The following is an 11,786-nucleotide window of genomic DNA, read 5'->3' as shown; positions in this document are numbered from 1 at the left end:
GAATGCCAGCGCACCCCCGAGGAGTCAAGATTGGAAGACCGAGAGCAACAAGAGTTTTGGATGTATAGGGAGGTCTTCACACAATTCACCACATACACACTTGCACCACACACCATCCCCTAGACCCTCCAAATGCACTTCGATGCACTCCGCACACAAAACCTCATCTTCAACTTAGACCTCACAACTCCACTCCCTCCTTACACCCTCCAAACCATCCTTCACTGTAACCTCGACCACCATCACCCCATCTTAGCCATGTCATACTTCTCCTTAGATCTCCAACCCACTTCTCTATCTCTCCTCTGCCCCTCCGATCTCTAGACTCTAGCTGCCCATCCCATCCTCCTCAATTTTCAAGCCTAGTGCTGCATCATCTCACGGAGTCCCTTAATTATCAAACAAACAATGAAGTGATGCAAATCGCAAAGCCCGAGGAACTCACGTTGTGGGTCTACTCACCTGAAAGTCTGCAAGCAGACATTAATTGGGTGCAGACCTACAACTGAGAGCCTCTACAATCCAATCTCAAGGGCATCTTGCGACATTCCAGTCCACCACCTATAACCTCCTCTGCATAATAAACCTCTTCAATAGGGTGCTACAAGCTCTCCAAGACTCACTTGAGTCCTTGGTGAGCAATTTTCAAACAATTCATGTAGCATACCTCGGGAAAGTCACCGAGGAAGACGGCCAAGAAGCCATCGCCCTATTTAATGCTACTGCCCCTCCTACCGAAATTCCACCACCACCTCCCAACCTCCCCTCCCTTGAAAAACACTGCCCGAGTATTCGTCTAATGCCTCTAACACCACCACAACATAGCACGGGACCTCCCTGTCCATCTCCTCTAGTGCTCTAGTCGACCTTCCTGATGTAGCCTTCAACACACTAGTGTGCTCAAGGCAGCCCATTTTGTCCAAACAACCAAAGCAAAAATGTGAATAGGCACAGCAAAGCCGGAGCCCACCATGCCCATTTCAGATGATGATGCTCTGGCAACTCCTCCTGTCTTCCTACCCAAAGATGTCCAGTGGCACCCCAACTTGCAGTCCTTTCAAGAGCTACCAAACAGTGCATTTATGCATCATTGGAAGTGCCAACTCGAGGGCTCCCACCTCCATCTATACGAAATCATAGAGGTGTGTCCCCTCACACAATTCATCATGCAGTCCTTCAACGACGCATCACGCGCATCTTAAGTGCACAAGAGGAGGATAAATACTCACCCCTGATTCTCTAGTCCCAATGACCGATGCAGATGCTTGTCTATAGCCATGATGGCGAACTCCCCTTATTGAAGCTGGAGAAATATTGGCGATACTACTACAGCGCCCACGTCGATCGCCGCATTCACCCCCTGTATATGCCAATGGAAAGATGATGGACTTGGGCCAAATTCAAAGAACTCCAGTAGAAGGACCAAATATGTTGTACAACTTTCCAAAATACAACTTCCCCAAAGAAATGACTCGGGAGGGATTTTTCTTCCGCCTCCATTCATTCAACGACACGTACGGCTCAGTTCTAGATCCTGCCGTCATAACAACGGTCCACTTCAATCGCCTCCTCCTCTTACTCCTTCATGATCTCCTCGCCCACAGTCCCCCCATTGACGACCGCCTCTAGAATATGAACAACCAGATTGTCTTCAATCTCGACATCGATCCTACACAATTCTAGGGCCTCCACCTCTACCTCCACGTCTGCAATCTGCACGAACATCACATCATCTGCACATATGAGGATATGCACGCATGCATTTTTGAAAGTATCACTCGTACCTCACTCACCTCACTCCACAACAGCTAGTCTGCTATGTAGTCCTACAGACAATCCTCACCATAAACCTCCTCCAGCATGACTGATACGACAACAGATCAGTAACAAGAAGGGAGGCATGTTAACATCCATAGAGTACAATCACCAAATGCAGGGTAATCAGTGATTAGAGGTGATTAGGCTACATGATCTACATCAACAGACAAGCTTAGGGAGTTTGAGCCCCAAATCCCTTAAGCCTTGGAGGCGCGAGGCTAACACAAGCGCTATTTGGGAGCCGGTTAGGACCACCTCCTAATGCCAGGTTTGTCCCAAGCGCTTTAATATGGTTAACACAAGTGCTATTTTCGCTAGTAGGGAGAGATGGAAAGAATAGCAGTATGCCTTGGCACCCTATGGGCCCAAGAGCCTTTGGTTGCAAAGAGAAGGAGAGTGCTAAAAGGAAAAGGGTTGGCCCTCCCTTCAAAAGGTGACTTGTATAAAAGGCCAAAGTGTTGACTTTGGTCTTCATTGTTGTTTGCACAAGTTTGAGTACAAGCTCCCTCTTCTCTTCCAAGAGAGTGCTTTGGGTGTTCCCTTGTTTCCATTGTAGTGCCCTTGTGTTTACCACTCCATTACCCCTCACTCTCCTCTTCCCTTCTCCTTCTCCCTCCCTTCTTCCCTCTCTTCTCCCCTCTTTCCCTTCCCTCTTTCTCGCATGGAAACACATTGCAACAATCCAAAGGCCGCTTGAGTGACACTTGCAGACGGATCGTGCCTTGTATTGCTCTCACAAGGAGTAGCTTGGACTAGAGGCTCCATCGGCATCTCTTCAACATCTCCACAACATGTGAGTCACCGTCGAGACCCACACAGTTTCTTTGCCACATGGAAAGAAAGCATTGCCATGTAAATAGGTCTACAAGATGAAGGTCACAAGCGATGATGTGCCTAAGTATAAGGCCTGTTTGGTCGCTAAAGGGTTCAAGAAAGAGAAGGGTGTGGAGATATTATCTCTAGTTGTGAAGATGACCACACTTAAATGCATACTTAGACTTGTGGCAAAGTAAAGGATATGGACCTTATGTAGATGGATGTCAAGACAACTTTCTTGCATGGGGATTTGCATGAGGAAATTTACATGGTACAGTTGGAAGGCTTTGAAGAAAAGCGAAAAGAGCATTTGGTTTGCAAGCTGAAAAAGAGTCTCTATGGCCTTAAGTAAGCACCTAGAGAATGGTATCATAAGTCTGATGCTTTCATTCAGTCCCAGGGTTTCAAAAGAAGGGATTCCCTTCTTTCGGTACATGGTTAATAATGCCACAAGATTCCAACTTAGTTGCAGAGGCTGGAGGCCCTCCAGAGCTCCTCATTGTTGGGACAACTTTCATATTTTTGCTGAGGTGTACAAAAATTGTGGAGGGGATTCTGGAAATCTCTCAGTATTAGAAAGATTGCTCTTTTCTTTTGGCTTTCTATTCATGGAGGGATTGCATTAAACCTGTGGAGATGCAAGTTGGAGGCTGATCCTACTTGTCCTCTGGAGATCCATGTTCGAGGCTGATCCTACTTGTCCTCGTTGCCACTTTGCTATTGAGTCAGTTCAACATTGCCTTTGGGAGTCCAGACAGGTGCAAACGACTTGAAAGGGTGTTGCCAAGATTTTATGCACATTTCATAGGTCACCCTTCTATATGACCTGGGGTTTAGTGGCTTGGCTTTCTCTTACGAGGCCTCAAATTCTCTTCGAGGGACATGACTCTCATAGGGCTCTCTCTATTTGATGACACGTGGAGTCTTGTTTCTCTTCGGGATGTTCCTTTCACTCCTTTTAGAGCTGCACATGCTTTTGTTGACACCTCTTGGGAGATTATGGCTAGTTACAGCTTGGCATATCTAGAGAGCTAGATGTACAAAGGCATTGGATGTTTCCCCTGTTCACCCTTCTCATACCTTGGCCTATATTTGGATAGATATTATACACACTTTAATGGCCATTTGGGTGAGCATGCAAGGAACATTGAGAGCAGCTACTGCCAGGAGGGATATTTTCTTCAGTGTATGGAGGGGGTCTCCTTTCTTCTCTCAAACAGTATTAGGGGTGAGGTGGTAATTTCAGCCTTGACCTTGGTTATTTGTTAGCTCTTTTTTAGTTGTTTTTCCTCATGCATGACATGATGTGCTCCTGCGTTGACCTTGCTCTCGTGGTTTTCATTAATACTTAATAGAATGCCTAAGTCAACTATCTTGAGAGATTATATGTATCTGCTTCACACAATGAATAATCTGGAGCATGTATTAGCTTAGTCTCAGTAGAATAGTGGAATGTTAATCCATGGACCACAAGTTTGAGTCTTGCATCCAGAGTTAACAAGAACTTCAAAATGAAACCTTGAGATGAGTCGTTGGGCATATACAAAAGTTCATAACATGGAGTGTAGTTTGGGCCATGCCAAGCAAGTATGGCTTTGTATCATGGAGTAGTTTCTATCGAACCCCCAAACTCCAAATCACATCATCATTGAATAGGGTTCATCTTAGAGAGAGTTGTATTGGATCAATGAAAGAATAAATACTCAAAGAAACATCTTCACGACCTTCCCTTAGGCTTCCCTTCCCTTCTGGCATGGAGGAGCCATCCAGTATCCCCTCCGTCTTTCATTATTTCCTTGAATCTGCAAAAACTATCCGAAAACTCAGAAAATAAAGCCCCAACTAACTCCGTGCCAAGCAGCCATAGCAATAAGGCAGGCGCAAGTATTATTCAAAGGATTGGGCGTAAAGGACACATAAATAATGAATGAGGTTGAGAGTTAAAGGCACTAGCTCAACTGGCAGCATTCTTTCAAAACCAATCTACGCAAGTGAGATAGAGGGGAGTGGAATTTCATGTGTAGGGCTCAGCTAACGCATTAAACACTCTGCCTAGGGAGTATGGTCAGAAGATTGAAATTCAAAGGAATTGACAGGGGCCTACACAAGCAATGGAGCACGTGGTTTAATTGGTTCCATTCACAAAACCTTACCAGCCCTTGACATATGAATACTTGATGTATGAAAACTTGACATATGAACAAGTGTGCTTGTCCTTAATAGGATGAAACAAAAATTCATACAGGTGCTACATGGTTGTTGTCAATTCGTGTCATGAGATGTTTTGGTTAATTCATATAACGGTGAGAAAAACCCTTGTTTTGTGTTGCTAAGACATGCTACTCTCAAAGGATCAATGTCATCATTCACCCCCTAAAGCAAGAACATAGAACATGGTCTTCCGACGACGAGTGGTTCCAATGAGCGAGCCACTTGGTAATGGATGGTCATTGAGCTGGTACCTGGGCTAATGAATCTGTGTTCAGTCTTAGGGCAGGATTGATGCCACTCCCTCTGTGTTGATGTTGCACTCACAAAAAGTTGCTCGTAGTTCTACTATGGAGGAAAGTGGGGATGACTGTCAAGTCCACATGGCCCTTATGGGTTGGGCTACATACATGGTACAATGGCAATTACAATAGGAAGCAAGCTCGTAAGGCGAAGTGAATCCAGAAAGATCTCCTTAGTTCGGATTGTTCTCAGCAACTCGAGAACATAAATTTGGAATCGCTAGTAATTGCATATCAACATGCCACAATGAATATGTACCCGACCCCTATACAAACCACCTGTCACACCCTGGGAATTCGTTTCTTCCAAAGCATCGATCATGGATCACCCAGTCCTAAAGTGTTCCACACCTAGTTGAGTGTGACCCACTTTGGTATTGGTGGTCTTCTTGGCACATACCACGGTTGGGTCAGTGATGATGACTGGGGGGAAGTCGTAACATGGTAGTCATAGGGGAACCTGTGGCTGGCGGGAATCCTAAAGGAAGGAGCCATCATCCCTCCATTAATTGTACTAACATCAATAAAGTCGATTCGTTGGGTAAATGGCCGAGCACTATGTGCAAGGAGAAGGCGGTATGCACGGGGAAAGTTAGGCAAATCCAGGCTAACAAGAAATGCACTTTCCCAGGATGGCCAATTACTTTGGTCGGGCCGAAGTGGGCACTTTCCTTGTCGGGAGCCACATGCAAATCCACTGAGAATGGAAATTTCATATATAGAATCCGCAATTGGACCATGGAGTGCAAATCCATTGAGAATTGTACAAGGAATGGAAATTTAATCTTGCTTTCGTTGGCGTACCCACCACGGAAAGGCATCGATTTTGGGAAGAAATTTCAGAATTGCATATTCTAGTGGATGAGGCAAAGGCTCGCCACACCCCACCAAGAAGTTGGGCTCGCATTATCGTATCTATTGGGGGAGCATTGGCTCGCACTCCCCGGCAAGTTGAACTATTGAATCATGTTGGCACACCATCGACTTTCCCTCGGCACCATTCCATAGGTTCACGAAAGATAATGGTGGTCCCTCAAGGGATGAGAAAAGACCAGAGATAGGTGGGAAGGAATGAAAGAGGGTTTTTTGTGTCCAATAGTTTTGAGTGCAGTAAAAAGGTTTCAGGTTTACTTTTAACTAGGCGGCCCACGACCAAAAATTTTGTCACAATAGAATGGTGAAGCCGAGTCCCTGTCATTGCCGTGGTTAGGACATCTTCTTTTCATATCAAAGACATGGGTTTGAGGATAGCCTTAAACTGCCATGAATATCCCTTGCTTGAATAACCAACACCTCAAGACATGCTTGAAAACAAAAGAATGATTACAGAGCTAATGGCGACGATGAGTATCAAGGGAAAATTGAGGTTTATAGAAAGACGACTTTTTCAAAGACATGGGCACACTAAGAAACTTCCCTGGCGTCCCGAGGCTATCCAATCTCTTTGCACTCTCGAAAACCCTTTTGGCTATCTGTCACGCCACCTTGCCAAATATGCAAGCAGTAGCGAGGCAATTTGGACCGTTGTTTGATGAGTTGATGAAAGCTATAAATGGGGCTCTCCCTGCTCTGTGGTGGCCAAGCCCACTTCCAAATTCGCACCAAGGCCTTCAGCCTATCCTGCCCCTATTGACACAAGTTGGGATCAAGTGGGAACTCACTGTAACTGATATAAGGTAAACCTGGGGTTGGACGTGCAAATATGGGATTATTTCGAGCCGAATTTGTAGCCTTTCTAGTATTAGCCGAACGTAAAGTCATGGCTTCCATGCAATGTTGGAGGGGTCCTAATGTAGTGGGATTATTTGGGTTGTTACAACCTTTAGCGGATGGTTTGAAATTAATTCTAAAGGAACCCATTTCACCTTCAAATGCTAATTTCTTTCTTTCAAGAACCCTTTTTTGTGGTAGCTATTTGTTCCAATTTCCCCTTGTGATGTTGCAAAAGCTCAGTACTTAGGATCTTAGGATGCAGCCATACCTATGATGCAAGGAATAATTGACTCACATCATGACATTTTGGTCTTCTTAATCATTATTCTAATCTTTGTACCGTGGATGTTGGTTCGCACCTCATGGCATTTATATTCCTAAAGAAATCCCATTCCTGAAAGAGTGGTTCATTGAACTACTATAGAGATTATTTGGACAATTTTTCCTAGTCTCATTTTAATGTTTATTGCTATGCCACTTTTTGCTTCATCATATTCAATGGACGGGACAGTAGATCCATCCATTACTATCAAAGCTATTGGACATCAACGGTATCGGAGTGCACCCCTTGACAAAGGTGATGGAGGTGCATGGTTTGCTTTTAGAGCAAGCAGATAAGCAGATGGATAATCCAGTATCTGCATTGATTGCCTACTCATTTGAACCTTGATAGCATGTATTGGGAAGATTCTATGCTTTGCATTCCTCAGGTGTTGAGAGATCGAAAGGTGCATGCCTTCTTGGAAGTTAAGGTGGAAGACTTGGTGCTTCTCCGAATTTCTGATGCAGAGTGCTGGAAGGGGGTGCTTTCTCATGCACAATAAGTGGAATTTCAACTTTCTTGGGATTCTCCCCTTCTTTTGGTGTCCAACTGCATATTATTGAGTCGAATTACTCCCAACACATAGGATCCTTGTCATTGCATATCCATAACTTCTCCCAACAACTTGCATATGCTTCCTCCTCAAGTTCATTCTTCTTACATGAACATGGTGCCCAATATCATATCGATACCTTGTTTCAAGATAGTGTTGGCTTCAATGTCTAGTTTTGCTACACCCAACCAAATTGGCTATTTATCGTCACCACTTGTCATCACAAGGACAAAGTCACCCTTTTTCACATCTACTAATGGTTGGGATGTTTTCAGATATGATGGTTGGAATCTATCTTTTGGAATTGTTATATTGTGGACCACAGAAGTGATCTTCTAACACCTTTAAACCCATGAATGTTGGTGTTTTGTTCTATTGTATATTGAGTTGTATGTGGAAAAAAGCCTTTACATGTACTCTAACTTTGTAGAGTGGATTCTCATAATGTCTCAATCATGTGTTGCTGATAGTATATCATTGATGTTATGCATATAGAATAAGGGCTCTCCTTTGAAGTTCGCACTTCTTCATCAATGCCTAAGCCTAGGAATAACCCTAGACCCCAACCCTCTAAGCCCCACTGATGCAAGCACTAGCGAGCCCTCATGGTTCTCCAGCTTAGCATTACTGATATTAGGATTCCATCATTACAGTCGACATAACCCAACCTCAAGTTGATTCATGGTTATCATCTCCATAGACACAATAGCTTGCTTTTGTTTATCTCCCTTCAAAATAGATTTTTCGTGTTTTTCTTTAGTACTATATCAAAATGCCCTCGCTTGGTTGAAGTTAGTCTAATCATTCCTTCAAGGTGACCTCCAGCTATAACTCTCCAATCTCAAGTACTAAACTCATTAGTTTTCCTTGATTACACATAAGTTATCGTTACTTAGTCTTTCCTCCTTTCGATTCTTCAGGAGGCAAAGGAGTTGGCCAAGCTTGTTTTTGTTGTATCGTCCACCCTCATGTTGAAACCGTTCCTTAACTATCCTTCCTTTCATCTATGTTCTTTGTCTTCTTATTTCCGTCCCAGTGATCTACAGAGACTTTGTCCATGAACTTATCATCAAGGGAGTCAAATACTCTCCCATTGGCCTTCTCACTAAGCTTTCTCAAAGCATAGTGAGCCTTTCCTAAATTTCACATTCATTGCCACTCAACACGTTTCCTACTAGGTTTTTAAAAGGCTTGCTAGGCAAGTCAATCGGACTATATTCCATTGGAAAACGTTCATCCTCAGCAAAGTTCAGCAATTTATCGCTAGCTTGTTTGCTAGAGGCTTTGAGTGATATCGTGTCTTCAAATTTATCAGAGGATTTTAGAGCCTTAGGCATAATGCGCAAATCGTGAGGGAGGGTAAATATAGATGAACGATATCAAATCGACCACGTGGCTTCATGAGAGGCCAAGGCTTAGCTTGACGAAATCCGAGTAACGAGACCGCTCTGTTGGGCGCTCCTTGACTGCGTATCTCTGTTCTGTCTTTGTTTGTTACGGCCTGGAAAAGCTTTTCGTTTTGTGTGGCAGTCAAGTATCGCACGACTTATCTTCATTCGAAGATAAGAAACGCTTTGGTGTTGTCGCAATCCTTGAATCACTGCGTAGAGTCAAAGAATATTCATAGTAAACACAGATTTGTGCTCAGCAAGTCGGGATGGCCGAGTTGGTCTAAGGCGCCAGATTAAGGTTCTGGTCCGAAAGGGCGTGGGTTCAAATCCCACTTCCGACATTATCGTCGCTGACTTTTTTTTATGTTTGTTACCCCATCACAAATCCGACTTTTATTTGTTCGTTGCATGCCACAATTAACTCTTTTGAAAGGACCTACACATCCTTTGATTGCCAAATTAAACCTCAAACTAGATCCAAGGCTTATTGACAAAGAATATGGTTTATTTAAGTTTTGCAATTTTAGCATACAACCACATGTTTTGTTTTTTGAAAAATAAATTAGCACATGGCAATTTGCATTTGACACATAGCACTTCACATTCAACACATGGTACTTTTCATTTTGCAAATAGTACTTTGCATTTAGCCCATGACCACACATGTGTGGGGAGAGAGTTGGCACGCTTCCTCTCCAAAATTTATAATACCAAGAAACTTGCCCTTTATTGGGTTTATTTCAACTTGCATGTTTACACAAAGCAATTTTAATTTAGCACATAGCAATTTGAATTTGGCACATACCATTTTGCATTTTGCATATAGTACTTTGCATCTAGCACATGACCACACACATAGTGTGGGGGAAGAGTTGGCACTCTTCCTCTCCAAAAATTATAAGATCAAGGAACGCGCCTTTCCTTGGGTTCATATCAATTTGCATTTAGCACCTAGCATTTTGCATATAGCACGTAGCAAATTGAATTTGACCCACGTCTGATAGCAACTGATCGATCACATCAAAGGTTTAGACCTGAAGCAGTGCCTTCAGGAGATTGTGATTGTTGTTGTCGTTGATGATGTTGCTGTTCGAGGAGGCGAAACTTGTGTGTGGTTTTGAATTAAAAAAGAGACAATTAAGCACCAAAAAATAATTAATATTTTAAAGCAAAAGGTCCAAGGACTTTCTCAATTGAATAGAATAGTTACTTCTCCTTTGTAATTTGTCGTGTTTTTCAAATTATAGGTTAGAACACTTTTACCAATTCATAATATTGGATGTTTTGAGATTTTAGAGTAAGATGTAAGTAATATTTTTTCAATAAAAGTAGCTATTTTAAAAAGATGTTTGACATAACATTGCACTGATAAAATACTTTCGATTGGGCCAACGGAAGGTCTCCAAGAGAATGCACACCTGGAGAGACCGATGCAAGGATGAACGGAAAAAATGGTAAACATCCACCTAAAAATGCCCATACAATCGAATGTTATGGGCATGATGTAATGACCATAGAGCCCAAAAACAACATCAGGGAAAGAAGTGAGCATAGTCTGGCTGAGAGGCATATCAACCAAACAACTAGAACTTTCTACTAAATGTGATCCTAAGAAAATGCGCATGAAGATCCGTCCTAAGCCCTGAAAAGAAAGTCATGAGTGGTAGGACATGTATTGGAAAGATGTAGTGTGCTGGTGCTGACAGCTTCTCATACAACATGGTGTATATGTCCAGCTCCTCCCGTGGGATATCTAGTATGGCCTTCATCTTCTCCACGTCCACCTTGTCTACATTCACTTGGCGAGGTTCGGGGCAGCCGACGGCGAACTCAAGGAGACGGAGGTTGCAATGACAAAACACCAACCGCTCCAATTGAGCCGTGCTTAATCTGTTCCTCTTCTTTGTGTGAAAGAGGGCCCAAGTGCTCCAGTTCCTCTCACAAGGACCAAAACTGCAGTCCTGTGAGAGAACACGTATAGCAAGGCATTTCTGCCATAAGCCAATTAAGCAGAGATAAGTATCAGGAACTTGATAACTTTAAACATATTTGTAGTAGATAAAACTTCAAATTACTTATAACGACTAAGCTCTAACTAGTGGCGTTGGAACTTGTCTCTTAGACTCTTACCAAAGTAGGAGTACAGTTGCCATATTTCTCCCACCAGGAGACAGGTTGCAACTATGTCTCTCGGAGCCTCGACCAAAGGAGAGGCTGTGATTACGGAACAATAGAAGTTCATCCTCCATTCTTTGTTGCATCTCCAAGTCACCACCCGTCCAATTTTGTAGATACTGTTGCATCCCCTCCTCCAACTCGTCATTCTCATATTGCTCTTGACTGCGCCAGAACGGATGCAATACATGTGCCACCGCATGAATTGGGCGGTGGAACCAATTCCACTGCTTATTCCATATAGCATGGATGGACTCAACCCTAAATCATGCCACAAGAAATTAGAATGCATTATGCATGCAAAATTCATAGACTATAGATAATAGTACATACATATTATCTATCTGAAAATTCCAAGCTTCATGATAACAAATTGCAATTTAGTAACTGCAATAATTATACATATTACAAAAGTAAAAAGTCTTACTTATTAGGCGATAGGGAAGTGTTTCTATTGAGGGCCTCTCCAATCTTGTCCATAAACTCGT

The 11,786-nt window shown here is 43.1% G+C and overlaps 1 non-coding gene across 1 annotated transcript; it reads left to right on the top strand.

The window, feature by feature from the left end:
• Window positions 1-9,383: 9,383 nt before the first annotated feature.
• TRNAL-AAG (transfer RNA leucine (anticodon AAG)) lies at window positions 9,384-9,464 on the top strand. The gene has a single exon. It is a non-coding gene; the product is annotated as a tRNA-Leu (tRNA).
• Window positions 9,465-11,786: the final 2,322 nt, after the last annotated feature.

The sequence above is a fragment of the Dipteris shenzhenensis genome, chromosome 14, assembly GCF_047967505.1.
Source record: "Dipteris shenzhenensis isolate YYH24624 ecotype China chromosome 14, Dip_SZ_1.0, whole genome shotgun sequence".
NCBI classification, from domain to species: domain Eukaryota; kingdom Viridiplantae; phylum Streptophyta; class Polypodiopsida; order Gleicheniales; family Dipteridaceae; genus Dipteris; species Dipteris shenzhenensis.
This window is presented reverse-complemented; position numbering and strand designations above follow the sequence as displayed.